Genomic DNA, 24,120 nt, shown 5'->3' with positions numbered 1-24,120 from the left:
TCTTTCCTTCCTTCCTTCCTTTGTGTCAGGACTGAAACTTCCATGGAAATGTCCTGATTCAGTTCCCCTTTTTCTGTCATCCCTGGCTCACAGAAGCCAGGGGAGTATTTCACTCATGTTTCACTGTGCACCACTCTAAGTATGGCTTTGATTTGGTAGGACGTTGCTTGTCTTTGGTGTTTTGTTTGTTTTGTTGCGCTTGCTGTCCAATTTGTGAGAGGGACTTCTTTAGTGACCCTGCATGTGCTCCGTGGCCAGCTGCCACATCTTCCAGCTGTGGGGTTGGGTGGTGGGGAGGCTGGCAAGACTGGACCATGCCAGCAGGTGAGGAGCTGCCAGGCCTGCTTTCACATCTGGATCGGGGCCTGCAGGATGCGTGTCCTTGTGCCCACTGGTGAGCATGGAGGGCTGCCTTTTGCAGTTTCTTATGCTATTGATCTCCAATTATTTTGCACTATGGTCTGATAATATACAGGGGGTAACTGCTCTTTGGTTTTACATTTACTTAAACATGTCCCATGAGCTAGCATGTGATCTAATTTGGAGAACGACCCATGTGCAGCCACAAAGAATGTATATTCTGATTTTGTGGGGTTGAACATTCTGTAAACATTTATTATGTCCATTTGTTCAATACGTTGGTTCAATTCTAGAATTTTGTTGTTGATTTTTTGCTAGATGAACTGCCTATTTGTGACAGTGGGGTATTGAGGTCCCCCACTACAATTGTATTAGTGCTTATTTGGTTTTTCATATCCATTAATATTTGTTTGGTATAATTGGGGGCATTCATATTTGGTGCATATATATGTATGACTGTCATCTCTTCCTCTTGGATTGTTCCCTTCACAAGGAGGTAGTGACCATCTTTGTCTCTCTTAATTAGTTTTGGTTTGAAATCTACTTTGTCTGCAAATAAGATTGCTACCCCTGCTTTCTTCTGGGTTCCTGTGGGATGGAGAACTTTTTTCCACGCTTTTACTTTCAGTCTATGAGTTTCTTTTTGAGTTAGGTGTGTTTCTTGTATACAGCATATTGTTGGCTTTTGCTCCTTAATCTATTCTGCCAGTCTAATTCTTTTGATTGGTGAATTGAGGCCATTAACATTGATGGTTATAATTGATAGATATTGACTCATCCTTGTCATGATGTTTTACTGTTGCTGGCTCTTTTATTTTTTATTTTTCCCCCTTTCACTTTAGTTTCTTGCTTTGCCTGGTAACTTCATTTGGTTGGGCCTCATGGAGTTATGACCTTCTTTGTGTTCTTCTAGGATATTGTTTAGAATTTTTACAGTGCTGGTTTGGTGTTCATGAAATTTCTCAGGTGTTATTTGTCATGGAAGTATCTAATTTCCCCATCAATTTTGAAAGTTAATTTTGCAGGATACAATAGTCTAGGTTGGAAGTTATTTTCTTTTAGGGCTTGAAATATTTCACTCCAGGCTCTCCTTGACTTGAGGGTCTGTGTTGAAAAGTCTGCTGTGATTCTGATGGGCTTTCCTTTGTAGGTGATTTGTTTCTTTTCTCTAACTGCTTGTAGCACTTTGTTCTTTTGTTGGGTTTCTGGGATCTTCATTATTATATGTCTACACGTAGATTTTTTTATCATGGCTACTTGGAGTTCTAGATACCTCACGTATCTGTACATCCAATTCTCTACCTCTGTCTGGGAAGTTTTCTACTATTCCTTCTGTGAATAGTTTTTTTATGTACTTTCTCCTGCTTTTTTGTGAATTCCTATCAGTCTTATATTAGTCTTCTTTGTGTCATCTAGAAGATGGTGGATTGATTTCTCATGGTCCCTTACTACTTTTAAGAAATCTCTGTTTTCATGGTCACTAACTGCTATCCTGTATATCTGATATTTTCTATATCTGATATTGTATCTTCACATTTGCTCAATCTGCTGTTAATAATTTCAATGGAATTTTTAATCCCCTGGATATCTGTTTGAATCTGTTTCATGGATTCCATTTCTTTCCTATATTGGGTGATCATGGTTTTCATTTCTTTTTATGCTGGGCATTCATGGTTTCCAGCATGGTTCTGAGCTTATCTATTTTTTTCATCTGTTTCTTTTCTAGAGCCACTAATTATGTCTTTTACTCTGTTCACCATCTCTATCTGGGAAGTGATTTCTGTTTTGAATTTTTATAGAGCCACATTCATCTGTTTTGTTACTTCCTGTGCTATCAGTTCAGGCTGTCCAGGTGGCTGATTATCAGACTTTTCCACCTCATTTCCTCCAGAATTTGCCTTTGGTGGGGTGGGAGTCTGGGTTTGTGCCTTGCTTTAATGTCTTCTAAGGTTTTTTTGATACTTTCCTTGGTTTAATTCCTTGGTTGATACTTTGCAATTGCTTATTGTAAGTATCTTTGTTGCTTATATTTAGAACCCTTATGGAATCATTGCTTCTCAGAGGTATCTTCCAGATATATCTGGTATTTAGGTTTTGAGTCTCTAATGACTCTGAGGTGATCTCATTTTCATTATACTGGGAAGGACAACTGATTTGGTCAATCACAAAACCTTAGCCCAAGTGATACAATCAGCAACACCATAACATCAAGTACATCTTAGAAAATGACAATTTGTGGTAGTTATTAATCTATCACCTTTAAGTGTGTGAATTAAATCAAAATTTAGGACAAGCCCAACATATGTTTATAGTGAATAAACTCTTCAATATAGCAACTTTACCCTTCAGGATGGGGAGTTAGAAGGAGTTGGGGAGGGAGAGATAGATAGGTAGAAGGATAAAGAAAGGTTAGCAGTGAGGCCAGGGGACACAGGAAGATCATGAAAACTCTAAGAAACTGTTGAAAACAAGAGGAAAAGACAGAATGAAAGAACAAAGATGAGAACAGAACAATGTAACAGCAATAGGGAGGCTAGAAACTATATTCACTTTCCTTTAAAACTAATGCCAGTCGAGAGACGGAAAAGGAGAAGAAAAGAAAAACAAAGAAGAAATCTGAATCGGGGCCAGAACTGGAAGAAAAATGGAGATGAAGAACAATGTGGGACAGTGAGAGAATGAGAGAGTGAGAGAGAGAAAGAGTGGGAAAGAAAAGAGTAAAAAAAGGAAAAGAAGAAAAAAGAAAAATTTGAGAAGAATAGAAAAAAATATAAAAATTAAAAATAAGAGCAAAAAACATTATAATTTTGAAAATAACAAATGAAAAAGAAGGGTCTCCTTCAGGGTATGTGTCTCTGCTGTCGCAATAGACAATGTGGTCAGCAGGGTGCAGCTGTAAGTCAGTGAGTCTCAGAAGGCCAGCAGCAGTCCCCTGAGGTTCAGGCAGATTTCTGGCTGCAAGGCCCAAGTTGAGCTCCTTGTCCTCCTGGAGGGTTGGACTCTGCACGTTTCTACTGAAGGTTCCAGCTGCCCTTCCCCTGAAGATAGTGCAGGTTCCGATGGGAGGTGATGATCCCTCCAGCTTACCAAGCATGGTGGTCTGGTGTGCCCTTATTGCAGAGGTTCTCTTCACTTTTCCCGTGGGGTTCAATTTTCATCAAGGAGCCTGAGAGAGGCCCTCTTTCTGTTGTTCACTTCTGCTCTGTCTTCTGCAGCTCAGGACAATGGCCTGTAGGACCCCCTGTGCCTCTGTAGTGTGGAACCATGTACTGGGGCTGCCAGGAGGTCAGTGGAGAGGAGGGGTGCTGCAGGTGCAGCTAAATTGGCTGCTGGGAGGCAGGGTGCAGGCGGGAGGGAGCTCCACTCCCTGCAGCTGAGGTCCTCTGTGGAAACCCAATTTTAATTAGATCTAACTTCTTATTTATGTGTAAAACCCATTACAGAGGGAAGTCACCTTTCTGTTTGCTTCTCTCAATCTCCCTTTCTTTTTGTATTTTTCCATGAATATCTGGATAATTTTTGTGGTTATGTTCTCTTTGTTCAGCTCACTACACACATTTGAATCTCACTTTTAAATCTGACTGAAATATAATTAATAAATTAAGTACCGAATGTCCTGGGGCAATTGACAAGCCCGTGTTAGATTTGTAGTACTGATTCATCCGCTCAGACAAAAGCAGTTCCCTTGGTGACATGAACAGGAACTGCTACTTGTATAAATATTTCCCCTTTTCTCAGATTCTTTGGGTTTTGTGCATAGTTTTTACAAATCTTGGATTTACCAGACTGTCTTTTCACTGTGGGTTTTGTAGAAGTTGAGCATTTTTATGGTTGACAGTGTTGCTGCTATACAAAAAAAAAAAAAAAATGAAAGTGTTGTTATTCAGCTGAACCATGGTTTTCTCTGGGATTCTGATAGCCATGGGCTTCCATCAGCATTAGATAGGTCAATTACATTCTCTAATTAGGAAATGATCTACCTTATAAGGTGGTCATGTCCCTAGCTGTTATGCTACAGAGGCCACAGAGAAAATTTCCTAAGGAAGTTTGTTGGTCATTGACAAGAGACAGAATGAAGATATTTTTTTTCTCTTCTGGCTTGGTTGCAAAGGTCAGGATCACACCAATTAAAGTACAGAGAAGAGAATGACTATAGTTTTAAAAGCTTATTTTGGCACATGTATAGTATCTTCCTGACTTTTAAGTCCATACTATGTTCCCTGATAAGAATGATACAACTCCATACATATTGGTCCTCCTGGCACTTCTCACAGGATTATCTAGTTCATACTTTTCAGAGTCTTCCATTTATACTTTCCTTCTAAGTCTTCAATAAAACATTCAGTTGACTCAAATGTGAATTCAAAACCAGTTACATTGGCCTGCTTATTGTACTGAAGCCAGTACTTCAGTCATATAATTTATAGAGCAGTTATCATGTAGGTAAAACACAATAAGCACCAGAGACTGTGTCTTGCTTTAGTATGACTCTTTATTGTGGACTCCTGAACAGAGCTAGTCTATTTTAGCAGGATATACTCTCTTACTAGAGAAAAAATATTCTATTCCAAAACCAATGGGAACTTCCAGTGGTGGTTGAATAATTTGAGAGAAACATGTTACAGAAATGTAAAACCTAGTTGGCCTGGCCCAACCATGATCAAGGTAATCCTCATCTTCAACAACCACAGTAAGCCGCGGCTCTCCAAGTTCTACCAGCCCTACAGTGAAGATGCACAACAATAAATCATCTGGGAGCCTTTCCATTTGGTATCTAAAAGAGATGAAGTTTGTAATTTCCTAGAAGAAGGATAATTAATTGGAGGATCTGACAACAAACTGACTTACAGACATTATGCAACACTATATTTTGTCTTCTGTGTGGATTCTTCAGAAAGTGAACTTGGCATTTAGATTTAATTCAAGTGTTCCTGGAAATATTAGACAAATGTTTTGAAAATGTCTGTGAACTGAATTTAATTTTCGACGTAGGCAAGTTTCACGATATTCTTGAGGAAATGGTGATGGGGGGATGGTATTGGAGATCAACATGAATGAAATTGTTACACAAATTGATGAACAAAATGAACTGGAGAAATCTGAGGCTGGCTTAGCAGGAGCTCCAGCCTGTGCTGTCTCAGCTGTAAAAAATATGAATCTTCTTGAGATCCCAAGAAATATTAACATTGGTGACAACAGTATAAAAGTACCAAGCCTGCCCTCTTTTAAATAAAATATAAAACAGGCCACTCACATGTAAAATCCAGGGGGAAAAGTCATCTAAGTTTACCATACAGTTGTTTACCAAAAATAGAGGCGGAGAGTCTTAACTTTTGCTGTTGGATTTAAGTCAAGGTACTGTACAGAAATTGTGTAAAATCAGTATGAAAGTTTGTTGTTGCTTTTCTTGCTCAGTGATTTTAAAGAAAAATTGTATAGTTCCAGTGATTTTTTTTTCTTTTCTAAACTGCATTCCTATGTCCACTTAACACATGCCTCTATGTATTGGCTATTACAATATTTTGAAAGTGAGGTATTTCTTTAATTATGTACAACCCAAAATGTTGGTGTTTGGTATGGAGCACAAGTGTAGCAGTCCTTAATTCTTTCTGCTGTTTGTCACAATTGTTATTTACAGAACCAAGTATGTATTGCATGAAAACATCATGACCTTTTCCTCTTAGTTTAAACAAACTCAAAGATAACTGGATTGCTAAAGCACCTTTCTGTTTGCCTGATATCTACTTTAGCAATAATTTTTTTTACTACCCTCTGACTCAAAAAAGTAAATAAAGGTATATTTTACCACTGTTAAAAAAAAAGAAATGTAAAACCTGTCCTTATGTGGTCTTCCACACATGACTGAATTTGTTGTCTTAGAAGAAAATGTGAAATATTCTTATGCTCATGAAGGCACTCAATAAAAACGTGCTGCATCCTGCGGTGCAATCACAAGGCTTTTATGTTATTCTTTAGGTTTGGACCAGAGATTAACCGGAGCAATTAGCCAAAGCCATGTCTACTCATTTATAACAGACTATCAAGAATGAGAACGGGGCTGTTTCTAGCTCCGAGGTCGCCACCAGTGCAGTAGGAGGCTCTGTGGCTGTGCAAGTGTTGGGACTCGAAGAGTCTGGACCCAGGTAGGCCTGGCCCACAGTCGCTTTGATCACTCTGAATCTGGCTGAGTGCCAGTGCCCAGCCCGGAGATCGGAAGAGTGGAGACAGTGTCCCTGTGAGCGACTCAGGCCGCACCTTCTTGGTTCTAGTGGCTCAAAGGGATGGCTGTCAGCTTCGGGACAACTTCGTGCTGGATCAGAGTGAATGTGACAAACTGAAACCCTGAAGAGGACTGACTTGAAGACTCAGGATAATGAGAAGGAAAGGACCTGTGATGAAGGGCTAGAGTGCAAAAGAAGTGAGAAGGAGTGGGATTTCTCCAAACTCTAAGAAGTTCATAAGAGCCACCATGTGAAGTGCCACAAAACGTTTGTTACAGTCATGGAAAGCTTCCTACTGTTATGCCAGGACATTTTCTAGAGCATGGAGGGGTGATGAGGACTGACAGAGTCTGAGACCACAAGGAGGATAACAGGCAACTCTCAGAGGAGCATCAACAAACAAAAAGTTGTGAGTGGGATTGTTGTCATTCAAGGATGTGTCCATGGAGTTCTCCTGGGAAGAGTGGCAGCTACTGAATTCAACACAAAGGCACCTGTACAGGGGAGGTGACCCTGGAAAACTACTGCAACCTGTTATCAGTGGGATATCATGGTATTATACCTGAGTTAGACTTCAAGATGGAACAAGGAGAAGAGCCATGGATAGTAAATGCCAAAATGTCCACTCCAAGCTGTGTAGGTTGGGAAGAATGGTACCAGAAAAATCAAAATGAGCGTGAAAGTGTTGAGAAAAGCTATGTGTGCAATGTGTTTGGAAAACTTCATCTAAGCAAAACCCATGTTCCTTCAGGACAAAAGCTCTCTAAGTATAACACACATGGGAGAAGTTTGGTGAAAAACTCATGTTTAAGCAGAAGTTATATAAGAAAGAATTCTGATAGATTTCATGGTTATGAGGAATGGTATTTTCTTAAGCATCAAAGAGTTCATCACACAGAAAAGAAACTGCATACGTAATGAATGTGGGAAAGCTTTTCGTTGTAAGTCACAGCCCATCATCCATCTCCGAATCCATACTGGGGAGAGGCCTTATGAATGCACTAAATGTGAGAGAGCCTTCAGTGCCAAGTCAAACCTTAATGCCCACCAGAGAGTTCACACAGGGGAGAAGCCCTACTCATGCAGTGAATGTGGGAAAGTCTTCTCTTTCAGGTCGCAGCTCATCGTCCACCAGGAAGTCCACATTGGAGGGAAGCCCTATGGGTGTAGTGAGTGTGGCAAGGCCTACAGTTGGAAATCTCAGCTCATCTTACACCAGAGAAGTCACACAGGAGTGAAGCCCTATGAGTGTGGTGAATGCCGGAAAGCCTTTAGCTCGAAGTCCCCATTTGTTGTACACCAGAGAACTCACACTGGAGTGAAACCACATAAGTGCAACAAGTGTGGGAAGGCCTTTAGGAGCAAGTCCTACCTCCTGGTTCATATCTGAATGTATACAGGAGAGAAGCCCTACCAGTGCGGGGACTGTGGGAAAGCCTTCAACATGAAGACACAGCTTGTGGTGCATCATCAGGGTGTCCACACGGGAAACAACCCTTATCAGTGCAGTGAGTGTGGGAAAGCCTTTGGGAGGAAGGAACAGCTCACTGCTCTCCTGCGAGCCCATGCAGGAGAGAAACCCTATGCATGCAGTGAGTGTGGGAAGGCCTTCAGCAGCAAGTCCTACCTCATTATTCACAGGAGGACACACACTGGGAGAGGCCCTATAAGTGCAGCTTGTGTGAACAACCCTTCTGCGGGAAGTCACAGCTGATCATCCACCAGAGAATGCACTCATCAGAAAAGCCCTATGAGTGCAGTAAGTGTGAGAAGGCTTATCCAAGGAAGGCATCCCTTCAGATTCACCAGAAAACCCACTCAGGAGAGAAACCTTTCAAGTGCAGTGAGTGTGGGAAGGCCTTCACTCAGAAGCCTTCCCTCAGTGAACACCAGAGAGTACACATGGGAGAGAAGCTGCAGAAATGTTCCAAGTGTGGGAAGTCCTTCTGCTGGAACTTGGGGCTTTGCATCCATTGGAAAAATGCACAAGGGTGAGATGCAAGTGATGAAGTGACTGTTGGAAGCCTTCTCATAGGAGTGGACATCGCAGAGGCCTGTGAAGTTGTACAGAGTTACAGGCAGGATGTGCTAAAAATAGACTCACACCAAGTAAGTCAAGTGGAGAGAGCAGTTGTTTGGGATGAGTGTGCGAACACTGCTAGTGGCCAAGCACACAAACCTTTGCAGACAGGAGAATGACAGGGATGAGAAGTGAATATACTAACCACAGGTGTCATTGTGAAGACCTGGGATGTTCATAGTGAGGTTTACTAAATCAGGGGAGCATTTCCCATAGAAAGCATATTTCATGGAAAACTACCTTCCAGATTTGGAGCTATGATTTTTTATAAAATAGTGTAAAAATTTTTAAAAGTGTAAAAATCTTAGATAAGAACAGTTGACTTTTCCATGATGTTGTGTAAGGTTTTTCATTTTGTTTTAATATGTAAATAAATAAAACCACAAGGAACTTATTCTGAAAATGAAGGTATTGTGTGACTTTCCCTAATTAACATTGAATAACTTTTTAAAAGATTTTGGTATTTTCTTTTTTAATGTAAATTGTTACATATATATTTGCCTGTTTATGGCATAATATTCCCCAATGTTATTCATATTAAATGCTAAATATTGAAAAAGAAGAATGAGAGGCAAATGATATTTTCTATATAAAACAATAAGACATTTAATTAAAATGTTCAAGAAAAGACTCTAGTCATGCTTACACACATAGTCTGAATCACTTTTTTCATTTTATTTGACAGGCGGAATTGATTTGGAGTGTGGACTTCAGAGCCTGTTTCCCAATCCAAATCTCATCTTCTTTTCCAGCTGTGTGACCTTAGGTAAGTCAACTAAAACTCTCTGTGGCTCAGTTTCCTCATTAGTAACATATGGATCATACCAATAACACCTACTTCAGGATCACTGAGGGATTTAGTGTTCTAATACAGAAAAATATTTAAGAGCCTGACACATAGGAAACATCCTGGGTTAGACATTTATTATTTTTTCATAGTTCAATTGAATTTTCTTTATCCCAAAGAATATTGGTATTCATAAATACTCACTTTTTGTATTAATAACATTTTTTCATTAAGTTTATTTGTACATTTTAGGTCTATAATGCAGTTACTTTCATCATCAGGATCATGCACCTTTACATGATGTATCCTATGTTTTCCCCGTTCCCCTGCTCTCCCTTCAGCCTCTCCACCCTTCCCTATTTATTAATAACATTTTGTAAGGGCAAAAACATTCAGTATTACTGAGTTAGAGTAAACCCATGATGAAGAATTTTGAATTTTCAGAAATATTAGAGGGAATATTCTTCCTAGATGATACCAGTATAGGTACTCAACGGAATCCAGTGAGATACCAGGATTTGTGAACAAGGCAGCTCTAAACCAGATGTGGTTCAAGGGCTCCACTGAAGGAATGTGAGGACAAGGCTTTTTATAGGGTGAAATTGGAAGTAAAGAAACCACTTGATTGGTTACAGTTATTAGTTGCCTTATCTGGTCTGTCCTGCTGGAAAATTCCTACTTACATAGCTATAAGCTAGTTGGCAGCTTCTGATTCGTTAGTTTTATGTTTCATTTTTCTTTAATATAGGTATTTAGAATAAGTAGCTCAAGTTAAGTTTTGCTTATGTTTGCAGATCAAGTAAAGTGAAGGTCACTTAGGCCTGCCTGCTTTTGTCTATTCAGGGAAACTTTGGTCCTTATCTCTAATTTAGTTTAACAGTTACAATCCATTTTTTGGAGGTTAGTGATTGTCAAAATTTACCTACATGAGACTATCCTGGGAGGACTTGCCAGACCCTAAGATTGGTGAAATCCATGCCCAGATTCAGTGGGCCAGGGGTAAAGTCCTCCATTTGCTAATAATTTCTGAGATGATGCTGATGTTTCTGGCTAGGAACCAATCTTTGAGAACCAATGATTTAGATTTTACATAGACCTTTTATCCTGGAAAAGAACTTATTTAATTCTGGATACAGTATCTAGGTAAACTTTTGCTCCAAATTATCAAAATTCCACGCTGTGTTAATCAGCTTTCTGTTGTAACAAAATACCTGAGATCATCATTTTACAAGGAAGAAGGACTCATTTTGGCTCACAGTTTTAGAGGTTTCAGTCAATGGTTGTTTGTTACTATAGCCATTAGGCCTCTTATGAGGCAGTATGTCATGGGGGGAGCTCATAGGGAAGGAAAGCTCCTTACCTCATGACGGTCAACAAGCAAAAAGAGAGAGAAGGGGTTGGGATCTAAAGATACCCTTTAAGGGCACACCCTCGCTGACCTAATTCCTCCAACTAGGCTTTATCTCTTAAAGTTTCAGCCACTTTCCAATAATTCCATTGGTTAGGAGCAAAGCCTTCAACATATTATTTTGGGGGGACAGTTATGATCCAAAACATAACACAAGCCCACAAATTTGACAAATTCTGGAATGGACTTGTGTTCTCAAGCCCCATCCCTGCTTCCTGGGCTCCTGTTCCTCCCAACTTGGTCAATTTTAACTCAACTTCTTCTTCTAGTTCTTTTGTAGCAAGATAAAGTTGAGGGAAATGTTTCTGGAAGTCTAGCAGAGATTCATCACAGCAAAGAAACCACTTTTAGATGGGGAAAAAAATGGATTATGCCTCCTTTAGCCTTAAATTTCATCACAAAGTGAAGAGGAAGCCTGATGTTAGCTGTGCATTTATTTGTGGTTGTTCATAAATGTTTATGGTTATTTCTACTTTACCAAAACAAATTTGCAGCAATCATTAAATATTTCTCAGAAAATAACTTCTAGTAACTATACTTGAGGATAAACCAAGTTTCTATGATTTTTTTCAATAGCAGAATTGGCTTCTGGGCATCTCTGCTTAACGTCATCTCTTCCAGTGGTCTATGGCAAGGGGGTACCTTATTCACGATTAGCTCAGAGTTAGTAAGGGGGTGTGTGGCTGTCTATTGTACTCTATACTGATCCTAGAGTGAATAGTGACTCTAGAGTAAATACACACACACAAACACACATGTATGTATATGTAAGTGCATAGGTGTGAGTACACTTGTATACATGGCAATAAGAGCTTTCCTTAAAGTTATGCAGCCCCCCTCTCTCTCATTTGCTCCCCCTGCATTTTATTGGAGGTGGGAGAAGCTTATTGTTTGTGCACTTGCCTATCTCTGTACCCTGACTGTCAGCTCTTTCCTTCTCTGGTCTCTTGATGTAAGTCAGGCCATTTGGTGCCTTTCTTTATCTGTTTTTTCTTTTCCTTCTTTCTCTACCCCTGTCCTTGAGCTACTTCTTAGGGGAATTTCTCTAGTGAAGTTTTTCTAAAACTCCTTTTACTCAGGATTAGCTAGAAACCCTAATGAGACCCCTGTTCTATTTTCTGTCCCTATAACACCTTTCACAGAAGGTGGCCTGTATCTTTGGAATTCCATTTTCCGTAACTATAAAATAAGTTGGGAAAGGAAAACATTTCAAGATTTATCAGAGTCAAAGTTACCATTTCAAGTTTTTTGTATTTCAAGAAATATTTAATTCATCATTTGCTATGTTAAATCTGAACTCTTTGAATGAAATCTGAGGTATCCATAATGAATCTTTCATGAAATACGAGACTCCATTGAATAAAATACTTTTCTGCAGTATCCTGGATGATTTTAGATTTCAAAATATATATATAATGAAACAGTTTGAGGAAGTTTAGTTTTCCAATGGTAGTATCTTTTTAAAAGTTAAAACGAATAATTTGCTTGCTGTGAGACAACTTTAAAGACATAACGAAATCTACATTGCTTTAAAAAGCACCGCTAAGGGCACAGCATTCTCAACCAGTGTGTTGTGGGACAGAGGATGCTGCCTTAGGGCCGGGGATTTAGCTCAGTGGTTCTGCTGCCCGCCTCGCAAGCACAAGGTCCTGAGTTTGATCCCTGGTACAAAAAAAGAAAAAAGGGAATGCTGTCTTATTCCACTGCCAGTGCCTCATTTTTATGAGGCAAGTGTGATGTTTTGTTAGCTCCCCATTTTATCCATTAATCTTTTATGACATTAAAGACTTGCAAATTAAGGAAGACATGTAGCATTATTAGAAATTCTGACTCTGTATTTCTAATTGCTACATTAGTGAAATATTAGAGAGCTAGTTCATTGATAACTTAAGATTCCAGGGTATTAATGAAAAGAACCTTATTTGAATATCTTATTCTTTGAATGTTGAAGGATAGAATGCTTCATAGAGAAATAGGAATGAGTTTTGAATTTTATACATCTCTTTCTGATTGATCTAGTTTGACTCATTTTGTACTTCTGACACCAGGAGGTTTAATACTTTTTAGTCAAAAAACCCCAGGGCCCCACGTGTGTTGGGCTGGAGAGCGGGCTTGAGACCCGGCGCTCGGGTCTGTGAGTCTGTGCGGTCTGGAGTGCGGAGGTCCCCTGTGGCCTCCAGGGCGTCACCATGCCTAAAGCACCAAAGGGAAAAAGCACAGAAAAAAAGAATCATCCACCCATATAGTAGAAAAGCTGCATAAATTACGAGAGGCCCACAAACAAGAAAAGAAGGAAAAATTTCTAAAACTTGCTTTGGAAATTTCCTAACACATATACAAATTTTCTTCTGAGATTGAAGAATGAAAAGGCTTTACGTCTCAACCTTATTGGTGAAAAACTGCAGTGGTTTCAAAATGAGCTGGATCCCCCAAAAATGAGATATTCAAAGAAAGACGCTTGTGAATTAATTGAAAGGTATTTAAATCGATTCAGCAGTGAGTTGGAGCAGATTGAGTTACACAGCAGCATCAAGGACTGGCAGGGAAGGTGCCACCAAGCCTGGGAGATGGTCATTAAGCAGACAATGGAGCGTGAACAACAGCAATATGAAGGCTACGGCCTTGAGATTCCAGACATTTTACATGCAAGTAGTCTGAAAACCTTTAGGGAATGGGATTTGGATCTGAAGAAATTGTCAAACATTAAAATGAGAAAACTTTGTGTGAATGATGCAGTCGCTAAGAAGCACAAGAAGAAAACTCGGAATTTAACTACAGACAAAGATTTAGGGCAATTGGAAATAAAAGCCAAATTGAGTGACTTGGATGAAGAAATGACTTCTGTGGCCTAATTGTCCTTACTTGAGTTGAAAATAAGTAATATGAGAACTTTAAGTCACACTCATTACTCATGAGAAATAATTATCTAGTATTTGCTGTTTAACTCATTCTCATAATGTGAATCACATTTGCAGTTTCAAATATGGTATTGTAATTTTTATTTAAAAATGAAAGTTGTGTTTCATTTATCTTAAGTTGCTAAAATCGAAAATATATTCTGTTTTTCATTACTATAACAAAATACCAGAGGCTGGATGACGTAAAGAAAAGTTTATTTAGCTCATGGATTTGGAGGCTGAATGTCTAGACAGCATGGTGCTGGCTCTGGTGAGGCCTCCTTTTGCTGCTACACATCATGGTGCATGGTTATCACAGTGGTGGGAGGGCAGAAGAGAGGGAAAGATGACATGGCAAGACAGGAAGCCAGAAAATGGAAGGGTCCCATAATGACATCCCACCAGGCCCTGTCTCTTAAAGGCCCAAGAGAATTAAATGATTTCAGGTTAGCTCCATTTGATTATTATATTATTTTCTGCCTTCTCATTGTGAGAAGTGATAGGTTTTATTCAGACCTAAAGGTTAGAGAACTAATGATTATAATTGTTACTTCTGAGATACATTACTTAAATTAATATAGTAAACATATTTCAAGTACCATGACAAACATGGATATTCTAGAATTTTGCTCTTCAAATAATTTATTAAATGCTAATATATGTTAGTCTGTCTTTTAAAGGATGCAAGTATAAATTTTCAAGAAAAGAAAAAAAAATAATGCTGTTTGAGATTAACTAGGTATCAACTAAATTGTTAATAATTTAGACAAAGTGTTACAACTTTTATACTTCTGAAAATTAAAAATAAAGTTTATTTCTATAAAAACACCTGATATTTTAACATTTTCTCATATTACAGAATTGTGAACTACTTTTGTGCTCCATAGAAATATATATCTCTTCTTTATTTCTGGCAACTGTAAGTTTATCTCCATTCTAGCAATGCATACCTTGCATTCCCTGGAACTAATATAATTTTCAAATTTTTGAGGTCAATTTTATAGGCTTCCTTTGAAAGAAACCCACTGTGGTCTTACAACATGATTTGTCTTGTAAGATTGTAAACATGATAAAATTATAACATGATTATGGAGTACCAGCATTAAAATGAACATAATTGTCCAATACTGTTTCTATTTATAATTATTTATAATGCAGAATTGGCTGGCAGGTAAGACAAAACAGGAAGCCAAAGAATCATCCTACTCCTCTTCCCCTTCTGAAAAGTGGTCTCGTAATTCTTCACAAAGGCACAATTAGTACATTTGAAGGAGAATTTACTGTTGATTCCTTCTGTAATACTGAGACTCCAAATAGCTTACTCACATAAAATTGCACAAGATTCTGCAAATACTGGTCTATTGGTACCTTTCTTATTTTAAAAACGTGAAATGATTTTTTAATGGAATTTCAGCAGCCTTCCTTCATTCTACCACCATTCCCTTGTGATTGGACTTCATCCTCTGCAAGCTGAATTATTATTAGAATTGAAGGATTTCCAGTGGTACCTGAAGGAAGAAGACTTGTGTGAAAATATATGATTCCTTATCATTGCATGCATTTAACATATACTATGAGACTAGTGAAATGTACCCTTTCTTCACTCTTCATACCGAGCAGTATGGGCAATTTTTTTCTGTAAAGGGCTAGAGAGTAAATAGTTCCAGTTCTTCTGGTCATATATGTCTGTCACTGCCACTCAGCTGTGCTCTTGCAGTGGCAAAGCAAGGACAAAGCCTCTGCTCCAAAACCTTATGTGAACATTAAATTGGAATTTGGTAAAATTTTCACACATCCTCAAATATTTTTCTTTCAATTTTTTTCAACCACTTATAAACAAACAAAAAACATTTTCAGTGCAGGGAATCTGTAAACACAAGGCTAGGCAGGATTTACCAATACCTGCTTTGAAGTGCCGTCTCTCATGGCAAGGCCCAACATGCTCTTTTGGCATTTGGTCACTATCTTGAGGTCCCTCACCATTTCCTCATTAAATGTACAGATGCAAACTTTTTAAGTGTACATGTTATTCTCAAGTTTACTGTTGTATTTTTCCATTGAAAATACAAAGCACTAGTCAAGGTTATTTAAGACTTTTCATTCACTTCTCATGCTTAGAATCTTGGCTCACCTATGTGGACAGCGCATAATCTGTGGTCTTTCTTATTGTTTGAGATTGAAGACTCTCATCTTTATGGCTGTGGCCTCACTTCTGACTTGAGCAACATGAACAAAGCTTACAGAAGGGTCAGAGTATCTCATGACCTTTCTGCCCTTACATGCTCATATTTTTAGACAAATGGAATTTCTACCAAGGCCATGAAAGGATACTTGGTTGAATATGCCCTGCATTTTTCACAAGTGAAATGAATTGCAAATTATTTTTCAGTTTAAGTGGAGGTAGATAATCAAGAAACATTTACACGTGAAATTTTGGCATCATATAAAACTAATGCATTTTTGTATGCCAAGCACCTTCTCCCTTCCTCTAAATAATGATAAACTTGCTATAATTTTGACATTAGTATTTTCTTGTTGGTATTGTTTATATACTATAATGTATATAAACTCTTACCCAAGATTTCTAAGCATCATAATAAAATCTACTTTTCCTCAGTCACTCAACATGTTATGACAGAAGAGCAAGTCAGTTAACTCTAGAAGAGGTATTTACTATTTTATACCTCATAAATACTTAGTTGTATTCCTAGTGGCTTTATGAGTATTGTAGCAATGTGAGAGAAAGTGTTGATTTTTCCAGGACTTGTTCCAAGGTGTTGTGATGGCCTCCAGGTACCACACTGTCATGTAGAATCCCCTTCCAAAAACACCACATCCTTGGACTTGAATCTCTTTAGAGAGAATTCTATCCCAAGGAAGAAGTTGTGTACTGCCTTTGCAGTGCCCTACCTTGGTTACCCAGACGCTGGAGTAAGGAGTCGTGTGACTGTGGAAATTAGACAAAGGCAAGGAAAGGAAAATAGGAAGGAACTGGAGAGGAAAGGAAAATAAGCCACAGTGCAATACTGACAACAAGCACTGCCACCTGGTGAGTGGGTACTCCTGAAGATTGTGTAGGTCAACTCTAAGAGTGGTTTCATATAGAGAGCAAAAGTGCTGGGGTATTTATCCCAGCATACATTGTTCAGGCGCTACTTCCAGAGGGTATACACATTGCCAAGCACCTATGGCTCTCTGGACACACAGGCAAAGCAAACTCTAGCAGCATGAGAGCAGTCTTCTAACAAAGGATGTGAGGCTGTTACTGGGTAGAAATACACAGACATCTCGGGATAGAGTGGATGCAGACAGTATCTTCCGTACACATGATGGAAGTACACAGGAAATTGGAATCAGGTCGTCTTAGTCACTTTTTTGACCATTGGGAGGAAATATCTAACATCTACAACTTAAAGGAGAAGAGGTTTATTTTGACTCATGTTTTCAGTCCATGGTCGAATAGCTACAATGCAGAAACAGCATGGTGGAAGGGCCTGGGAAGAGGAAAGCTGCTCATGTAATGGTGGCCATGAAGGAGCGAGGGAGGGAGATATACTGCTCCAGGTTAGGCCTCCTATGACCCACCTCTTCCTACCAGGCCCCACCTCCCAACAGCACGCTTATTAAACGCATCAGTGGGTGAATCCACTAACGAGGAGAGTGCTCCCATAATCCAGTCATCTACAGGCCCTGACTCTGAGCTCATTAAGGCTTTTGGGAGGACATTTTCCATCTACACCATAACACAGGTCATCTGGGTTTGAATCCTACACAAGTGCTCTTTGATTTCTGACAATGGTGATTTGATGGAGAATATGACCCAGCAATAGTAGTACTACGGAGCTACCTAAGAGACAGGAACACATATGTTCCTTCACACAAAGACTTATTCAAGAATAGTTATGCAGTTTTAGTCACAATAGACAAAGTCTGAAAATAACCCAAATGTCAATCTACAAAGGAGTGGATAAATACTCTGTGATACAACATACAGTGTAATCCAAGTCATTATTTAAAAGGGATGAATTGTTAAAATATACAATAATATGAATTAATCTACAAATATGCAGAACAAGAGATGTCAGGCCTGGAAGACTTTATTTACTGGATGATTTTATTTACTTAAAACTCTACAACATACACAATCACATTAAATCTATAGTGAGAAAAAGCAGATTGGCAGTGACCTAGAGTATGGGATTAGGTAGAAAATTGATCCTAGAAAGGATCAAGAGCACTTTTATAATGACGAAAATATGCCCTTGGTAACTCATTAACTGTAAAGATGGGAACATTTTACTGTATGTACATTTTACCTCAATAAAAAGGATCACCAAATAATTTCCTATCAGAGGTTGATCAGTCCTCCAACTGCCTGGAAAGGGGGACAGCAAGGGCTAAAGAAAGAAAGACAATAGAGATTCGCACAATTTCCAAGTACATGGAGGACCTGGATGTCAGTACCTCAGAGTGGGCAAAGACAAAGACACTTGGAGCCCGTCACTGTTTATTGCAGGCACACAATAATCGGAGGGAGTACTGAGTGATTTAGGGGCAGCAGTAACCCTGTGTTGATGAGGATCTTAGGTTGATGAAGGCGATCAAGACAGTATTCTTATAAGAGTAGGTGGGACAAGATAGCAGGCTAATAAAGAAGTTATCCTTCCCCCAGGGGGAAACTTTCTCTTTTTTTATAACTACTGGGTTCTCAAAGAACCAGGATATCTTCAGCTGATGTACATTTGCCCTTGAGCATCACAGTTTCACGGACCATTGAGGTCTTAACTGGTGACCCGAGGCAAAATAGAGTTATGTTTCCACATGGCATAGCAGGCTCTCAGGCAAGGTGACATTGGGCCTTAGACAGCTATAGTAATACTTTAATTATGGAATGAATTTTTTCCCAAAAAATTATGTAGAATGGCTCTCTATAATTGCACTCTCAGTAGCAATGATCAAAACTTTCAAATTTGTGTTGAAAAATCTCAAAGGGGGATATTCAGAATCTTTACAGGCCGGGGATTTAGCTCAGTGGTTCCGCCGCCTACCTCTCAAGTGCAAGGTCCTGAGTTTGATCCCAGGTACCAAAAAAAAAAAAAAGTACTGACCTAAGAATCCTTATAGTTTTAGAAGAAATTTTCTATTTTTCTTCTGTAGGTTGTTTGCTATTACAGTTTTTGTTTGAAAAGAATATTATCAATTATAGTTGGGGAATAATAATCACTTTGTACTTACAAGGCCAAGATTAAAAGTCCTCAAAAGCTGTTTTATTTTAACTTAAAATTGTATGAATAGTTAATTACCAGGGGCACAACAAGTCATGTTTTTTCTAATAGCGTTTGTTACTGTTTTAATTCCACATTCCTAGCCTCTTTTCCCCTTTCTTTTCAAAAAAGTGAATTTACATCTGTGTATTAGTTTACAATTGCCGAAAGTAAATGACTACAAGTTTAGCAGCTCAAAACAATGCCTCTTTATTATCTTGCAGTTTTGTAGGTCAGACTTAATAGGAGAAACATAACTGGATTCTCTACGCAAGATCTGACATCAAGCTGGGGCGGTGTTTTCCTCTCACACCGGGAGTCCTCTTTGAAGCTCATACAGATTGTTGGCAGGATTCGATTCCTTGAACTTGCAGGACTGAGGCACCTGGTTCTTTGCTGGCCATCAGCCAGAGTCATCCTCAGCTGCTAGAGGCCACCCTCAGGTCCTTGCCACCCAACCTTCCTGACATGCAGCTCATTTATTCAAAGACAGTGGGTGAGGGAGTTTTATGCAACCTAATGGCATCACAGGACTGACTATCCCATCATATCCTCAGGTCCTGTTGACTGTGGATTATGTATCACATGCATAGTAATGGGTAGGATTGTACTTACCACGATGTGCTTTTTTTTTTTTGCTATCCAAAAGATGAACTGAGATTCATGTAATGTCACTGGATTCTATTTCTAGAACTTTCTTTTCTTCCTGTATGGATAAAATACACAAACTTGTCTCAAACTTTGCAGACATACATTTTTTTGCTAACATGAGAAAAATGGCACGTGAACCCTGCTTTTTCATCATATAATGGGATCAGAAAGTTTGAAACTTAACACTGCTCAGTTCTACTGATGATGCCAATTCTGATCTTGTTTGTGATGTGAAATGGTATTTGATACTGTTTAGAACATTAAAGAGACATCTAATTTTTAAGAACGAATGATTTAGCAAAGTATAATATACAAAAATGTTATGTATTAGCTGCAGGAACAATAAACAACCAAAGGAAAAGTTCAATTAGGTCTATAATGCTTTATTTGAACAAACAGATGTGAAGCAATTCAATACAATGTTCCCAATTGCTTCTGCTTGATATATGAGTGTTATATTATTTTCTCTTTTTTCATGCTTTACCTAAAGGGTAAGTAGATCACTATAAGCTTGCTGACACAGCCCTCTTTGCAAAATCATGAACATTTTTCCTTTAACTTCCACAGGGATGGTAAACTAAGAGAAGATATTCATGAGAAAACAAGACTCAGGTTCCTTCAGGGGTGCATTACTTCCAGAGAGTTTGTGAACCTACTAATTGGCCCCTCAGTGGTACATACCATTACATGAATTTCTAGTTTCATCTTAACTGGCCTATTGGATCTTTTTGTGCTGCATGTTAAGTCATGCTCTGAGGAAGGCTTTTGTAAATGCAGGAAATCCTACATGGTAGACTACAACAGGCTTCCATTAAAAGCTTTTCCCATTTATCATGTGAATAGCAAGGTAAGGGCTCAGTGCTCATTGTAATTAGGGGAAGTTGGGTCAATGTATAATGTAGCGGTGAGGGATCACTTCTTAGGACTTCTCACCCTGGTCATTGTCTACATGAGATTTCCAAAGGTATGTTTTCAAGAGCATCCCTTCTCTGAAAAAGTCCCAGAAATCAAAACCAACCCCAAACAAGCACTAAAGACTTCCAGAGTAAAAAATGATTAGGAAATACTAGTTTAAATCGCTTTCTTCATCTCACCAAGAAGAAACTTAGTAGGATTCTTTCCAAATTTGTGTTTTACAAATGTATCTCGTCACAAAACTCTATCTTTCCAAGGATATCTTTTCACTACTTTGAGAAACATGCTCAACAAGATTATCTCTGATTTTTAAAATTCTTGAGCAGGTGAGCAGGAGAGCAAGGTGATCTCTCTAAAAGTCAGGATGATAACTCTGGGCAAGCTCTCCTTTTCTATTAACTCTCTGGCTCTCAATGGCTCCTCTGTTATCTTCCATTCCAGGCTGGCAGTTTCTGGAAAGTAAAACACAAAAGAATGGTCTCCTATTTCTTTCCTTTGTTTCTTGAAAAAATAATTAGAGACAGATTATATAACATTGATTTCCCCCCATGAATTTTGCTGGGTTATTCAAAAGCATTTCAGCAGCCTGTTACTTGAGCAGTTACAATGAATGTATTTTTAAGTGATAATGAAATTGTGGAAATTCTGGTAGGAAAAGCAGGATCTATTTCTGCTGAAGCTGGAAAATGGTTGTCAGGCAGAAGAGAAAAAAGTTAAAGGGTTTTTTGGTTATTTACCTTTTGTCCTGATAATAGGGAGCTATGAAGCTAATCAGGTGATGAAGTATAACTAAAGGGAGCAGTTTTTGGATCTCTATTGTGGGTTTGGGTTACAGAAGGCTCTAGATGCTCTGCTGAAGAGATGACCTTTGGTTTGTTTTCTGTTTGTTTGTTTGTTTGTTTGGTACTGGGGATCAAACTCAGGACCTTGTGCTTGAGAGGCAGGTGGTGGAACCACTAAACTAAACCCCCGGCCCTCTTTGGTTTTCTTTTTATTGGGATACCATGCCAGGGGGTTATGAACTAGAGTTTCTCAACCTCAGCACAGTTGGAATTTTTGGCCAGATAATTATTCTACTGGGGATGAAAAAAAGGTATGAGCAGGCTGTGCATCATGAAATGTTAGCAGCATCCCCAGCATCTACCTACTGGATGCCAGTAGTATTTCCCCCTTCTCAAATTAAGACATCAAAAATATCTTCAAGGGTTGTCAAATGTACCTTGAGGCACAAAACTGCCACTCGACTTGGATCCAGTGACATGGTCAATGATAGGATAATCAGTATTTAAGACTTTCCAGCTGTGGTGGTACAAAGAGAATGACAGCAGGACAGACTCTGAGTGCATACGTTAAGGATTATTCCTATAAGCTCGGTGTGGTCTGTTGGTATAGTAAAGGCCTCCAATGAACTCATCTCCCTGTATTCATGGTCTTGTGTGGTTCCTTCTCACATTGATCTAGGGCTTGGCCATATGACTTGTTCTGGTCAATGGAATACAGCAAACATGATACAAGTTGAGATCTGAAAAGCACTTGTGCAAGGGGCCTTACCCTTTGGAGCACTGCTACCATGTGACAGAGCTCAGGTAGTGTCCTGAAGGCATGTGCCCCTGGCAGTAGTCAGTGTGATCTAGGAATGTGAGTGAGGACTTCTGAGATCATCCAGTCCCAAGTCTTTCACATTAACTGTACCATCTGAGTGGTCCCAGGCAAGCCAGCATAAAAACTTCTAGTGAACGTTCTCCAAGTAGATGAAGATGGAATTATAAATAAATAAAATGGTTGCTAAAATGGTTGTTTTTAATCACTGTGTGTTGGTTGTGCTGTTATGAAATGATAGATGGCTGACAGAGGAGGTCTGGTAGTGGGTCTCGAATAGATGAGTATCAGTGGAAATAAGAGGTATGCATATGACATTTGGAATAATCTGTGTTTCTTGCTGACTCTTCAGTGAAGGGGCTCAAGGAAAGGGCAAGGCAGATCAAAGAATATAATAATTCGGAACTAGCAGCATAAAGTTCAGAGTGAAAATCAAGCATGAAGTTGTGTGGGTAGTACTTAAGGAAGTACATTTGCCTAAGCAGTTAAAATTGACAATATTTCAAAGATTAGGTTTAGTAAGCATATTTGTAAGGATAAATATATTATCAAACTAGTCACTTTTTACTTTATAAGGAAAAATCAATCTTTAGAATAAAAGGAAAGCATAGAAACTCAAAATCAGTAAGAATTGATAATGCACTAATGATAAAACTCATTTCAACACATTAGCTGTCCAACTATATAGCACTATATTCACTTAGCAATTAGGTTGGATTTCTAATGGACTGATTCATAATTCAGCAGCTAAGTTTGCAGATGGAGGTTATAAGTAGTATTTAGAACTTGATAAATACTGTGAGTGTGAACCGTATTTAATGTATACTTTAGGAAGAAACAATTCTTCAGATATTTACATTGGGAATTATGTTTAAAAACATTAGTCTGGAAGGAATGTGCCAGTCAAGTTTCTTATCATATTTTTAAAAATCTAAGTCATAAGTGATAAAGAGAATCTAGAATGAGATAAAAGGTGGATACAGTCATAACTAAAAGAAATAGCAATAAATAAAATCTAAAGATGAGAGGATAACATGCCAAAAGTAAAAAACAACCCCAAAGTATTCATGTGCCATAAGAATCACCTAAAGAAACATACACATGAGCCATATGGCAGACTGGGACTCTCCTGGAAATTGAAGGACAAGCTTAAAAAAACAAAGAGAAGATTGGTTCTATTCAACATGGTTGACTAGAAGAGGAGCCACATTGGAGCTACTCAGAGAAAATCAACTAAAAATACAGCTAATTGGAAGAAAGGCAGGGACATACTCCTGATGTCAAAATCAATCTGAAATCAGAGACTTGTAGAACAAACCAAACATAGGTTCAGCACTTCCTAAAACAGCGTACCAGCCCACAGGGCAGCTAGGGGTGCTACTGCCTGTGCGCTGAGCAAGAATCGCCATACTGGAAAATCTCCAAGAAACTGATGGACTAAAAAAGTGTGGCTAACTCAAGGGACACACAGGATAGATTTGGGATATACGGGACCATGTCTCTTTTGCCTTTCTCCACACAGAGGATGCTGCAGCCTGGCAGCAAATTTCACCAGCTCACACAGGGATGAACAACCAGGAAACTATTCTCTCCCCAACAGACAGGCCACCAGCTTTTGGAAACCCTAGTGACAGCAAAGTTAGGGACCATAGTACAGCAGAGGCAGTGAAAGAAGTGAGTGGCCACCAGTGTCTTAGAGAAAGATGCAGATGTGTGGGATTTAAAATGCTTTGGGAAGTTTATACTCAACCACTGGAGAGGAGATTGAAGGGGAACCAAGCAGTCTTGGGCTGTATCTGCTGCAGCCGAAAGCAACCCCCCACCCCATCCTGTGACAAGAGACAGGGCAAGATAGAGATGTGCCAGTGGGGGTGGAACAGAGAAGGCTGTGCAAAGACTGGGAGGAGCCAACTATACACAAGACTGGGAGCAGCCTCA

At 39.0% G+C, this 24,120-nt stretch overlaps 4 pseudogenes; 3 read left to right on the top strand and 1 right to left on the bottom strand.

Annotated features, from left to right (window-relative positions):
• LOC101708041 (rho GTPase-activating protein 32 pseudogene) overlaps nt 1-4,022 on the bottom strand; it is a 67,308-nt pseudogene extending 63,286 nt beyond the window's left edge.
• Nucleotides 4,023-5,016: 994 nt separating this feature from the next.
• Nucleotides 5,017-6,269, top strand: LOC101725116 (AP-3 complex subunit sigma-1-like; annotated as a pseudogene).
• On the top strand, nt 6,268-8,595 carry LOC101707669 (uncharacterized; annotated as a pseudogene).
• Nucleotides 8,596-13,045: 4,450 nt separating this feature from the next.
• LOC101724747 (translation machinery-associated protein 16-like) lies at nt 13,046-13,854 on the top strand (annotated as a pseudogene).
• The last annotated feature ends 10,266 nt before the right edge of the window (nt 13,855-24,120 follow it).

This window comes from Heterocephalus glaber, unplaced genomic scaffold, assembly GCF_053883595.1.
Source record: "Heterocephalus glaber isolate CG9 unplaced genomic scaffold, H.glaber_assembly_v1.0 deba00001481, whole genome shotgun sequence".
Lineage (NCBI taxonomy): Eukaryota > Metazoa > Chordata > Mammalia > Rodentia > Bathyergidae > Heterocephalus > Heterocephalus glaber.
The sequence above is the reverse complement of the archived record's forward strand: the minus strand, read 5'-3'. Positions and strand labels throughout refer to the sequence as shown.